This window comes from Bison bison, unplaced genomic scaffold, assembly GCF_000754665.1.
Source record: "Bison bison bison isolate TAMUID 2011002044 unplaced genomic scaffold, Bison_UMD1.0 scf7180017864533, whole genome shotgun sequence".
In the NCBI taxonomy this organism is placed as follows: domain Eukaryota; kingdom Metazoa; phylum Chordata; class Mammalia; order Artiodactyla; family Bovidae; genus Bison; species Bison bison.
In genome coordinates, this window is record NW_011495082.1 from 8,686,663 (window position 1) to 8,698,116 (window position 11,454).

Consider the following 11,454-nt stretch of genomic DNA (forward strand, 5'->3'; position numbering starts at 1 on the left):
TTTTCATCTTTCTTTTTTTTTTTTTTAGTCTTTATTTCTAATATGTGTACTTAATATAAATGTCCTTTTGAGTACAACTTGAGATTCCTCCTTCAAGTTTTGATCCTTTAATGTAGGGTGTTCTTACTGATTTTTTCAAAGTGTTTTTTATTGTCAATTATGAATCCCCCTTTGATCCAAGAAATTTTTAAAAGAGTGTTTTAAAACTTCTAAATGGATGGCTTTTTGTCGTTAGTGGGTTTTGTCTGTGCTTTTGTTATTAATATCTAATAGTAACTTACAGCTTAAAAGTGAGCTCTATATGATTTCTGCTTTCTGAAATTAACTCAACTTTTTTTTTGACCTCATATAGGATTCAGTTCAGTTCAGTCGCTCAGTCGTGTCCGACTCTTTGCGACCCCATGAATCGTAGCACGCCAGGCCTCGCTGTCCATTACCAACTCCTGGAGTTCATTCAAACTCATGTGCATCGAGTCGGTGATGCCATCCAGCCATCTCATCCTCTGTCATCCCCTTCTCCTCCTGCCCCCAATCCCTCCCAGCATCAGAGTCTTTTCCAGTGAGTCAACTCTTCGCATGAGGTGGCCAAAGGATTGGAGTTTCAGCTTTAGCATCATTCCCTCCAAAGAAATCCCAGGGCTGATCTCCTTCAGAATGGACTGGTTGGATCTCCTTGCAGTCCGAGGGACTCTCAAGAGTCTTCTCCAACACCACAGTTCAAAAGCATCCATTCTTTGGCGCTCAGCTTTCTTCACAGTCCAACTCTCACATCCATACATGACCACTGGAAAAACCATAGCCTTAACCAGATGGACCTTTGTTGGCAAAGTAATGTCTTTGCTTTTCAATACGCTGTCGAGGTTGGTCATAACTTTCCTTCCAAGGAGTAAGCGTCTTTTAATTTCATGGCTGCCATTACCATCTGCAGTGATTTTGGAGCCCCAAAAAATAAAGTCTGATACTGTTTTCCCATCTATTTCCCATGAAATGATGGGACCAGATGCCATGATCTTAGTTTTCTGATTGTTAAGTTTAAGCCAACTTTTTCACTCTCATCTTTCACTTTCATCAAGAGACTCTTTAGTTTTCTTCTCTTTCTGCCATAAGGGTGGTATCATCTGCGTATCTGAGGTTATTGATATTTATTCCAGCAATCTTGATTCCATCTTGTTTTTCATCCAGCCCAGCATTTTGCATCGTGTACTCTGTATATGAGTTAAATAAGCAGGGTGACAATATACAACCTTGACATCCTCCTTTCCTGATTTGGAACCAGTCCGTTTTTCCATGTCTGGTTCTAACTGTTGCTTCTTGACCTGCATGCAGATATCTCAGGAGGTAGGTGAGGTGGTCTGGTATTCTCATCTCTTTAAGAATTTTCCACAGTTTGTTGGGATCCACACAGTCAAAGGCTTTGCAGCCATAAATAAAGTCTCTTCTAGCTTAAGGAAAATTCTTACATAGTTCCTCTTCTAATTAATTTCCTCTGATCCATTTTCTCTTTTGCTTTATCAGTTCCAGTTGAACTTAACGTTATACTTCCTCTTTGTATCCTCTGTGTTTTTACCCTCTTGTGTTTATTTTCCATTTTTTTCTGCACTCAGTCTGTTTTGAATAGCGTTTTCATCCAATTTCTAGTTCACTAGTCTCTTTTCAACTGTGTCTAACAAGAGTACATCATGAGAAATGCTGGGCTGGAAGAAGCACAAGCTGGAATCAAGATTGCCGGGAGAAATATCAATAACCTCAGATATGCAGATGATACACCCTTATGGCAGAAAGAGAAGAGGAACTAAAGAGCCTCTTGATGAAAGTGAAAGAGGAGAGTAAATAAGTTGGCTTAAACTTAACAATCAGAAAACTAAGATCATGACATCTGGTCCCATCACTTCATGGGAAATAGATGGGGAAACAGTGGAAATTGTGTCAGACTTTATTTTTTGGGGGCTCCAAAATCACTGCAGATGGTAATGGCAGCCATGAAATTAAAAGACGCTTACTCCTTGGAAGGAAAGTTATGACCAACCTCGATAGCGTATTGAAAAGCATAGATACTACTTTGCCAACAGAGGTCCATCTAGTCAAGGCTATGGTTTTTCCAGTGGTCATGTATGGATGTGAGAGTTGGACTGTGAAGAAAGCTGAGCGCCAAAGAATGGATGCTTTTGAACTGTGGTGTTGGAGAAGACTCTTGAGAGTTCCTCGGACTGCAAGGAGATCCAACCAGTCCATCCTAAATGAGATTCAGTCCTGGGTGTTCATTGGAAGGACTGAGGCTGAAGCTGAAACTCCAATCCTTTGGCCACCTCATGCGAAGAGTTGACTCATTGGAAAAGACTCTGATGCTGGGAGGGATTGGGGGCAGGAGGAGAAAGGGACGACAGAGGATGAGATGGCTGGATGGCATCACCGACTCAATGCACATGAGTTTGAGTGAACTCCGGGAGTTGGTGATGGACAGGGAGGCCTGGCGTGCTGCGATTCATGGGGTCTCAAAGAGTCAGAGGCAAGTGAGTGACTGAACTGAACTGAAAAAGATAAACGTGGCGATTGCACTTTTAATTTTTGTACTTTTTCCAGTTTTAGACTTTTTAACTTACAAATTACTATGGTATATGTTTATGATTTCTGGTTCCCTACAAAGTTTTCAAGATTTTCTTTTTTCTTTGAACATGCTTACAATAGTTATTTTACAGTCTATGTCTGATTATTCCATATTTGATGTTTTTGTGAGTCTGTTTCTATTGTTTCTGCTGTTTTCTTGTCTTTTATATTTTCTTGCAAACTAGGTATGCCTGACTGTATGCTGTAAATGGTATTTAAAAAATTACTTTGTAGAAACAGTTTGTGGCAAAGACACTGACTATTTTCTTGTAGGGAGAATTTTTGTTGCTGGGGTCAAGGGTTCCTGAATAGTCTATGTGAAGCACAGGGCTACAGATAAAGGTAGTTTTGCTTCTGCTTCGTGCTTGCTTTGAGATTGAAGCCCTGCAGGGTGCCAGCATATTGGGCATTAGGCCTTGGGCCATGACTTTTATTCTCTCTTCTCCCCTGTATGTCAGCTCTTTCTCTGGGGTCAGCAGATGGCCTTAGGGCAAAGTCAGCTAGCTTTGAGGCATCACTTGGTTTTTACCTTCTCCTGGATCCTGGCTGAGCAGTTTCTCTTAACTTTACAGAAGATGTTTTACATATTCAACATTTTAAGTTTTCTTTTGTAAGACAGTTTATCTGAATTAGGGAGGCCTCCGTTATCAGAAACGGAAGCCCCTTATTGATTTTTAAAGATTCTTAATTAGGAAGTGTCTGATGCATTCTTTAAAGAAAAATTCTTTTCAGGGTTTTTGTTTGTTCTTTCAATTTGAATTAAAAAGGGAGGATTGTTGCTGGGTGTAACTACACTTATAAGCTAAAAGTGATGAAATCCTGATTAATTATCATTGCCTTTTTTTTCTACTGATTAGACAATAAAATCATTAAGTATAGAAAACATTTTCTTATTTATGCAAAAATGCATAAATAAGAAAAAAACATTTTATCCATTATATAAATGAAATTTTCATTTATAATTGAAAACAATAATAAAAGTGATGTTTCCACAATTTTACTAAATCATCAAAGGACTCCCACAGTTAAGAATTTACTCAGCAAATACTAATGTAAATAGTAACGAATTCATACATATTTAACCTGAAGATTTTTGTTCAGATTATAAGTAAATTAAACATTTGCAAAGCAGTGTATAAGAAATTGTAGCATCAGTTGTAGTATGAGAATTGGTTTTGAGCTTTGCAAATATTTTATTTAACATTTGTATTGCTTAACTTCATGTAAGCTGGGTTTTTTTTTTTTTAATTTTGGTACTTTATGTGTTAGAATTCATTATTGTACTTAATTAAATCTTTGGCAGTTTCCAATTTCACGAATTCCATGCATGTTCACAGGCATCATTTTCTGTACTGCAAAGCATTTGTATCTTGATTTGCTTAGTTGAAGCATTCAATTTAAGTCATTAGCTAAACAGAAGTCCTCAGTTTATGCTAATATTGTTTTGTCATAATGTCAATCAGAAAGTATTGCAGAGTGACACAATGGCAATGAATTTCATTGTCATAATCTCAGAAAGCTTGGGCTTTCCTTGTTAGAGCAGAGGTGGGATGTGTCAAGGTTATAGAGGAGGTACACATTTTACTAAGCTCAGTGCTTAGTCCTGCTTTTCTTTGTGATGTCCTTATATGCTGTTTAATTATAACCATATAGTTATTGGTAGAAATGGAAACTAGTTTGTATTTAAAGATAAAGAAATTGAGGTTGAAGAGTATAAGTAACGTATTCAAGATGTCACAGCTTCTTAGGGCAAAACCTTGACTAGCGGCCAACACTTTGTCTCATTTCATGTGCCACTGTTCAAAATAGGAAGAGGCACAGTATATAGTTAATGTTTGCCTCTTTCTGCCAGAGGTACTAGAGGAGCAGTTTGTCATCTGTTGCTGTGGGATATTGTAGAAAGCCCTAATCTGGGAGTCAGAAGTCCAACATTCAGATTTCTTCTGCACACTGGTCAATTTTGGGGAGATTGCCAAGTTTATAACCTGGAGATTACTTATACTGGTAGATAATAGAGAACTGTATTGACAGAATGTCTTCTAAAAAACTTGAACATATTAGAAGGGAGTTTCAAGGTAAATATGTCACATCTGTAAATTATATCTTTCATTTCTTTAAATCTTAGGTTATTTGTGCTATACTCTTTCAGCTTTAGTAAACATTTCAGTATTCCAAGAAAGCTTTTCTCTTTTTATGATTTTTTTTTTTTTTTTGCCTTTTTCCCCTCTAACCTACTCCAAAGCGAATATTCTCTGTGCTATAAATAGCATTGTTAGGTTACAGTGAGTATAGTCCATAGCACAGTGTCCTATGGTTATAGTGAGTCTCATGGTTAAGAAAATAGTGTAAAAGGATCCAAGAACCTGATTTGAAAGTATATTTTTCTATGAAAATTTTCTATAACGGATATGTGATAGCTATTTTAGCCATTGATACACAAATAGAATAACTTTGGTAGGAATTTTTCCGACCATGGTAAAGGAACCGCAGTCTTTCCTTGAAAATACTGCAAGATGTGCCTATCTCTTGATTTTTTTTTTTTTTTAATTTTTCTTATCTTTTTTTTTTTTTTTAAGATTTACTTATTTGTTTTGGAAGCGCTGGATCTTTGTCTTATGGGCTTTCTCTAGTTGAGGCTAGCAGGGGCTACTCTGTAGTTGAGGTACACGGGCTTCTCAATGCAGTGGCTTCTCTTGTTTCTGAGCAGGGACTCGAGGGCATGTAAGCTTCAATAGTTGTGGCTCCGGGCACTAGAGCACAGGCTCTACATTTGTGATGCATGGGCTTAGTTGCTCCAAGGCATGTGGTAACCTTCTGGACCAGGGATCCAACTGGTGTCCCCTGCACTGCAAGGAGGACTCTGCAGCACTGGACCCCCAGCGGAGTCCTGTCTCTGTTTGATAACAATAATTTGAAGGTGAGTTGAATAGTAAGCAATATTGATACTCATCTGTGGTGTCAGGTACACATGTACATTTATTTGCATAAGGAAAGTCTCAGCTGGTTGGTTTTGTGTTATTTTTACGTGATGCAGTGCTGGATTATGGTTTTGTTGTTGTTCAGTCACTAAGACATGTCCGACTCTTTGCAACCCCATGGACTGTAGTATGCCATGTTTCCCTGTCCTTCATTATCTCCCAGGGTTTGCTCAAACTCATGTCCATTGACTTGATGATGCCATCTAACCCACTCATCCTCTCTTGCCCCCTTTTTCTCCAGCCCTCAATCTTCTCCAGCATCAGAGACTTTTCCAATGAGTCGACTCTTCCCATCAGGTGTTCAAAGTATTGGAGCTTCAGCTTCAGCATCAGTTCTTCCAGTGAATATTTAGGGTTGATTTCCCTCAGGATTGATTGGTTTGATACCCTTGCTGACTAAAGGACTCTAAAGAGTCTTCTCCAGCACCACAGTTTTTGAAGCATCAATTCTTCAGTGCTCAGCCACCTTTATGGTCCAACTCTCACATCCATACATTACTACTAGAAAAGCCATAGTTTTAACTATATGGACCTTTGTCAGCAAAGTGAGTCTGCTTTTCAATATGCTGTCTAGGTTTGTTATAGCTTTTCTTCCAAAGAGCAAGCATCTTTTAATTTCATGTCTGTAGTCATCATCTGCAATGATTTTGGAGCCCAAGAAAATAAAGTTTCCATTTATCCCTATCTATTTGGCAGGAAGTGATGGGACCACATGCCATAATCTTCATTTTTTGAATGCTGAGTTTTAAGCCAGCTTTGTCACTCTCCTCTTTCACATTCTTCAAGAGGCTCTTTACTTCCTCTTTGCTTTCTTCTATTAAGGTGATGTCATCTGCATATTTGAGGTCATTGATATTTCTCCTGGCAATCTTGATTCCAGCTTCATCTAGTCCGGCATTTGTCATGATGTACTCTGCATATAAGTTAAATGAGCAAGGTGACAATATACAGCTTTGATACACTCCTTTCCTAATTTTGAACCAGTCTGTGTTCCATGTCCGGTTCTAACTGTTGCTTTTTGACCTGCATACAGATTTCTCAGGAGGCACGTAAGGTAATTTGGTATTCCCATCTCTATTAGAATTTTCCACAGTTTGTTGTGAAATTACCTTGCTTTTTCTGTGATCCAGCAGGTGTTGGCAATTTGATCTCTGCTTCCTCTGCCTTTTCTATATCCAGCTTGTATATCTGTAAGTTCTCAGTTTATGGAGTGCTGAAGCCTGGCTTGGAGGATTTTGAGAATTACCTTACTAGCATGTGAAATGACAGAAATTGTACGGTAGTTTGAACATTCTTTGGCATTGCCCTTCTTTGGGATTGGAATGAAAACTGACCTTTTCTAGTCCTTCAGCCACTAATGAGTTTTCCAAATTTACTGCCATATTGAGTACAACACTTTAACAGCATCATCTTTCAGGATTTGAAATAGCTCAACTGGAATTCCATCACCTCCACTAGCTTTTTTCCCGTAGTAATGCTTCCTGAGGCCCACTTCACTTTGCATTCCAGGATGTCTGACTGTACGTAAGTGACCACACCATCATGGTTGTCCAGGTCATTAAGACCTTTTTTATATAGTTCTTCTATGTATTCTTACCACCTCTTCTTAACATCTTTGGCTTCTGTTAGGTCCGTATCATTTCTGTCCTTGATTGAGCCCATTGTTGAATAAAATGTTCCCTTGGTATCTCTAATTTTCTTGAAGAGATCTCTAGTCTTTCCCATTGTATTGTTTTCCTCTATTACTTTGCACTAATCGCTGTGGAAGGCTTTGTTATCTCTCCTTGCTATTTGGAACTCTGCATTCAAATGGGTATATCTTTCCTTTTCTCCATTGCCTTTTGCTTCTCTTCTTTTCTCAGCTATTTGTAAGACCTCCTCAGACAACCATTTTGCCTTTTTGCATTTCTTTTTCTTGGGGATGGTCTTCATCACTGCCTCCCGTACAGTGTCACGAACCTCTGTCCACAGTTCTTCAAGCACTCTTTTCTTTCAGATCTAATCCCTTGAATCTGTTTGTCACTTCCACTGTATAATTATAAGGAGTTTGACTTAGTTCATACCTGAATGGTCTGGTGGTTTTCCCTACTTTATTCAATTTCAGTCTGAATTTGGCAATAAGGACTTACGATCTGAGCCACAGTCAGCTCCCGTTCTTGTTTTTGCTGACTGCATAGAGCTTCTCCCATCTTCAACTGCAGAGAATATAATCAGTCTGGTTTTGGTATTGACCATCTGGTGGTATCCATGTGTAGAGTCATCCCTTGTGTTGTTGGAAGAGGGTGTTTACTATGACCAGTGCATTCTCTTGGCAAAAACTCTGTTAGCCTTTGCCCTGCTTCATTTTGTACTCCAAGGCCAAACTTGCTTGATACTCCAGGTATCTCTTGATTTCCTACTTTTGCATTCCAGTCCCCTATGATGAAAAGGACATCTTTTTTTGGTGTTCTAGACGGTCTTGTAGGTCATCATAGAAATGTTCAGCTTCTTTGGCATAGACTTGAATTACTATGATGTTGAATGGATTACCTTGAAAACCAACAGAGATCATTCTGTCGGTTTGAGATTGCACCCAAGTACTGCATTTCAGACTCTTGTTGACTCTGAGGGTTACCTCATTTCTTCAAAGGGATTCTTGCCCACAGTAGTAGATAAAATGGTAATCTTAGTTAAATTCACCCATTCCAGTCCATTTTAGTTCAGTTGCTAAAATGTCAATGTTCACTCTTGCCATCTCCTGTTTGACCACTTCCAATTAACCTTGATTCATCGATCTAACATTCCAGGTTCCTATGTGATACTGCTTTTTACAGCATCAGATTTTCCTTTGACCACCAGACACATCCACAACCAAGCATTGTTTCGTCTTTGGCTCAGAGTCTTCATTCCTTCTGGAGCTGTTTCTCTGCTTTTCTCCAGTAGTATATTGGACACCTACCAACCCGGGGCTTCATCATTCAGTGTTAGGATTGTGGTTTACATGAAGCTTAACTCTTTGGGCTAACCTTGTCTTTCATATCTGGAGTCTTAGGACCAGGGAGCTGAAGTAACCCTGATTGAAATAGAGGAATACTTTGAAAAATCAAATGTAATAGTCTCATGCTTTCTTCCTGAGTAGTATCATTGCTAAAAGTCAGATATACGTATATGTTGAAAGGAATATTCTGTGGTATGAATCTAGACATGATCAGTTTGCTAATTTAAATAGAGATTTTCATTGTCCAGTTTTATGTTCTCTTGATAAATTGAACCATGAGAAGTAATATTGCTCAGTGATCATCTACATTTGGGCTTTGCACAGAACAGAGTTTGCTTCCTGTAAAGTTCGTTGAAGACTGTTTAAGACCCAGTACTTACAAGAGCCATTTACAGTCAGCTGCAAGGCTTGTCACAGTTAGAGCCTGAGGGAGGTGTGGGCACCTCCCCAGCCTGGTGGTAACGACCAGTCCTGCTGCTCACTCCCCATGCCACACAACCACAGCGGCAGAGTTTAAACCCAGTTCTCTAATGGCACCAGGAGAAGGGGCCCTGCTCTTACCCACTCATGAATCCTGACCTCACAGAATCAGGGTATGGTCACGGTTCTGTATCTTGGCCCCTGATCATGTTGGAAGAAAGGCAGTGTTTCTCTAATCATGCAGCTTAGAATTCCTTTGGTCCCAATCTTCAGAGTTTGTCCCCCACCTTCTGATGTCCAGCCCTGCCTGCCAGAATACCACGTGCTGCCCAACAACATCATGGTAGGGCAGAAGGGGACCTATGCACCTGCTAAGGATCCTGTCTGTGGATTTTCCCTCAATAAACACCTTTTTAGTGGGTCTGATGTATGTGCTGCTTGACCATTTGTCCTTGTTTGTACAGCAACCCCAAAATAGCACTTCAATTCTGAAATCATTTAATAACTTCTTATGATAGGAATGATGTGGTATATACTCATAAGAACCTTGTCTTTGAGGGCAGGAGAAATAAATCCTGTAGTCACTGAGGGTTCAAAGTGCTAAGTGCTGGATATTTCTGTTACTCATCTCATATCAGCTATAATATGGTGGTAGAACATATCAGTTATAGTCTATTTGGGTATCATAACATTTATTAAAACCTTTTCACATGCTTTCTACCCGACTGTTAATTTAGTGATTTTTTTTTTCACGCGTCCAACATGCCTAGACAGCAAATACCAAAACTACAGGAATTTTAACTAGTTTAATGTCATTGTGAAAAAATGTGTCTGTTTAAATCAGAGGTGTTTAAAAATATCATTTTCACACCTCTTCATCCTCATAGTTTATGGATTAGAAAGATGTTTTTAAACACTAGTGTAAAACATTATTATAAGTAAATTTTGTATGCCTTGCCATATTTCTTATAGTAGTTTAATAATGTTATTAAAGAAATGGTAATATAAAGCAATGTTTAAACTTGATATCTGTATATCTGTAAGTTAGATATGGTATTTGATATAAGCTAGTGGAGGTGATGGAATTCCAGTTGAGCTATTTCAAATCCTGGAAGATGATGCTGTGAAAGTGCTGCACTCAATATGCCAGCAAATTTGGAAAACTCAGCAGTGGCCACAGGACTGGAAAAGGTCAGTTTTCATTCCAGTCCCAAAGAAAGGCAATGCCAAAGAATGCTCAAACTACCGCACAGTTGCACTCATCTCACACGCTAGTAAAGTAGTGCTCAAAATTCTCCAAGCCAGGCTTCAGCAATACGTAAACCATGAACTTCCAGATGTTCAAACTGGTTTTAGAAAAGGCAGAGGAACCAGAGGTCAAATTGCCAACATCCACTGGATCATGGAAAAAGCAAGAGAGTACCAGAAAAACATGTATTTCTGCTTTATTGACTATGACAAAGCCTTGGACTGTGTGGATCACCATAAACTGTGGAAAATTCTGAAAGAGATGGGAATACCAGGTCACCTGACCTGCCTCTTGAGAAACCTATATGCAGGTCAGGAAGCAACAGTTAGAACTGGACATGGAACAACAGACTGGTTCCAAATAGGGAAACAAGTACATCAAGGCTGTATATTGTCACCCTGCTTATTTAACTTACATGCAGACTACATCATGAGAAACGCTGGGCTGGAGAAGCACAAGCTGGAATCCAGATTGCCGGGAGAAATATCAATAACCTCAGATATGCAGATGATACCACCCTTATGGCAGAAAGTGAAAAGGAACTGAAAAGCCTCTTGATGAAAGTGAAAGAGGAGAGTGAAAAAGTTGGCTTATAGCTCAGCATTCAGAAAACGAAGATCATAGCATCTGGTCCCATCACTTCATGGGAAATAGATGGGGAAACAGTGTCAGACTTTATTTTTCTGGGCTCCAAAATCACTGCAGATGGTGACTGCAGCCATGAAATTAAAAGACGCTTATTTCTTGAAGGAAAGTTATGACCAACCTAGATAGCATATTCAAAAGCAGAGACGTTACTTTGCCAACAAAAGTCCGTCTAGTCAAGGCTATGGTTTTTCCTGTGGTCATGTATGGATGTGAGAGTTGGACTGTGAAGAAGGCTGAGCGCCGAAGAATTGATGCTTTTGAACTGTGGTGTTGGAGAAGACTCTTGAGAGTTCCTTGGACTGCAAGGAGATCCAACCAGTCCATTCTGAAGGAGATCAGCCCTGGGTGTTCTTTGGAAGGAATGATGCTGAAGCTGAAACTCCAGTACTTTGGCTACCTCATGTGAAGGTTGACTCATTGGAAAAAGCTCTGATGCTGGGAGGGTTTGGGGGCAGGAGGAGAAGGGGACGACAGAGGATGAGATGGCTGGATGGCATCACTGACTCGATGGACGTGAGTCTGAGTGAACTCCAGGAGTTGGTGATGGACAGGGAGGCCTTGCGTGCTGCAGTTCATGG

At 39.5% G+C, this 11,454-nt stretch overlaps 1 protein-coding gene across 1 annotated transcript in view; it reads left to right on the forward strand.

Annotated features, from left to right (window-relative positions):
* Positions 1–11,454, forward strand: part of ANKRD32 (ankyrin repeat domain 32) — a 73,883-nt gene that overhangs the window by 41,441 nt on the left and 20,988 nt on the right. The gene's annotated exons all lie outside the window — the stretch shown is intronic.